General features: G+C 37.5%; 1 pseudogene; it reads right to left on the reverse strand.

The window, feature by feature from the left end:
* Nucleotides 1–1182: 1182 nt before the first annotated feature.
* On the reverse strand, nucleotides 1183–1996 carry LOC113200142 (nucleophosmin pseudogene; annotated as a pseudogene).
* Nucleotides 1997–2242: the final 246 nt, after the last annotated feature.

The following is a 2242-nucleotide window of genomic DNA, read 5'->3' on the forward strand; positions in this document are numbered from 1 at the left end:
GACGTCACAGTCTAATGATTTTCTAAATATTGACTGTGGGCTGAATTAGTTAACTTCTAAAAGCTCAGTTTTTTCATTTGTAAATGGGGACCATGAAGTGGTTATGATAAAGAAGTAATAGATGCAAACATTTCTAGACATACTGGTAATATATTAGACTCTTCTGTAACAGGGGGCTCTTTCTTTTGCCATTAAGTGTTGTATAATTATTGAAGTACTCAGAACTTACACATAATCCAAAGTCCACTTTATTCACATCTTGTAGAAAGAAAAAAGTGCTAAAATCATCTATTTTACACACATAATTATGGTGAAATGGAAAAAAAAAAGGCCCAACATATAAACTAAACATCCATGGGTCCATACTGATATAAATAAATGGTTGAATAAATGGCAAAAAGACAGATGGCCTTTACAGAAAAATTCTAAATAATTGAAGCGGATACTCCACTCCTTATTCTTTATTGTATGTAAAGTGACCCCATTCTAAAGAAGGCAGTAGAGAAAGTGTGGGGAGAAAAAATAAATAAACTTCACAGAGGAAAACAACTTAGGCAGGTGATCCAGGCCACAGAAAGCCCTAGCCCTATTCTCGTCGTGAGGAAAACATTTTCCAAACCCCATCCAAGGGTCATTCTGTACTTTACATGATTAGAATGCCTGAAAACTGCCAAGGTTATCAAAAAGATGAAAGTCTGAGAAATCTGCTCAGTAACAGAAGGCTAAGGAGATGTGACACCTAAATGTAGATTAGTAGGTTGACTGGACTTCTGGAACAGAAAAAAAAAAAAAAAAAGACCTTGTGTACAACCTAAACAAATCTGAATAAATTAGGGATTTAAATCTTTGGTAATGCCTCCATCTTTTTACTTTATTAGTGTACCAAATTTATTTCACATGTGTATTTTGTCTCCCCACCATTTCTGTGTGTGGCCACCGCTATTACTATGTCCTATCATAGTGTGCCATACATACTTCACAACCTAGCAAAGAGGGGAATTACATCTTCAAAAACGAAATGGGCATTTTGGACGACTCAGTCTTGGCAATGGAACCTGGACAACATTTATCAAACAACTAGGGAAAGTTTTCACTTCGCATTATAAAAAGGACAGCCAGATATCAACCATTACAGAAGTGAAATAAGATGGAAAATTTTAGCAAACGGTTCACACTATTTTCTTAAAGAGACTTCTCCCAGTGCCAGAGATCTTCAAGAGCCTCCTGACCAGTCATCTGGAAGCAATTCTTTATATAACGAATGAACTTGGCTTCCATTTTGGGAAGAGAAACACCTTTTCCAGTACTTGCTTGCATCTTTGCTTCAATGTCTTTTAAAGATTTGGGCTCTTTGAGCGTTTTAGGAGATTTTTCCTGTTTTTTTGAAGGATTCTTGACATTTTGATCTTGGTGTTGATAATCTGGAGTCTTTTCCATACTGGTTTGATTTTTGTGCATTTTTTCTCATAGATCTCTTTGCTGGAGCTTTTTCTTCAATTCCATCATTATCATTGCCACCTTCATTATCCTCATCATCTTTATCAGCATCGAGTTTTACTGTTTTCTGTGGAATCTTGTTACCCCTTCCAGGGGTGGGTGGCCTTCCAGGTGCACTTCTCAGTTTTACGTCCTCCTCCTCTTCATACTCTGACTCTGCATTTGCTCCGCAGCTACTAAAGGCATAGGCTCTGAACCTCACTTTAACCTAAGACCATGGCTGGTGTCATTTCAGAGACCTCATAGGAACTAGTTAGATGCAAAGACATTTTCAAAGTTGCCAGTGTTAACTGAATTGGATGCCATCATTATGCATCACCTCTGCTTGGACAGAGTGTTCCTCCATTTTAGAAGCCTCTAAACTGACCCTTCTTCTTGAGAACTGGAACTGGTTTTCATCACTACCCATCTTAAAGTGATCGTTTTTGTCAGCCTTCAGCTCACAACCCAAAACACAGTTCTTGTGCCTCAGGGGATACAACTCCATCAAATGGTCCATGGAGCGGTGGCATGCATTTAGGTGGGAGAGATGAAAAACATGTAACAGCTGCCTCCCAGAACAGGCGCTCAGGATGGACCATGCCAGGGCTCCATATTGTTCTTTTAATAAGATGCAAATAATAGAGAAATGGAGTTTGGGTTTTATGGAAATTCTCTATACTATGTTCTAAACTTTTTTTAAAATAATAAAGTTTATTTTAAAAAATACAAATGGATTTAATCCTCCAGTTATGAGTAAAATTTT

This window comes from Urocitellus parryii, chromosome 9, assembly GCF_045843805.1.
Source record: "Urocitellus parryii isolate mUroPar1 chromosome 9, mUroPar1.hap1, whole genome shotgun sequence".
NCBI classification, from domain to species: Eukaryota; Metazoa; Chordata; class Mammalia; order Rodentia; family Sciuridae; genus Urocitellus; species Urocitellus parryii.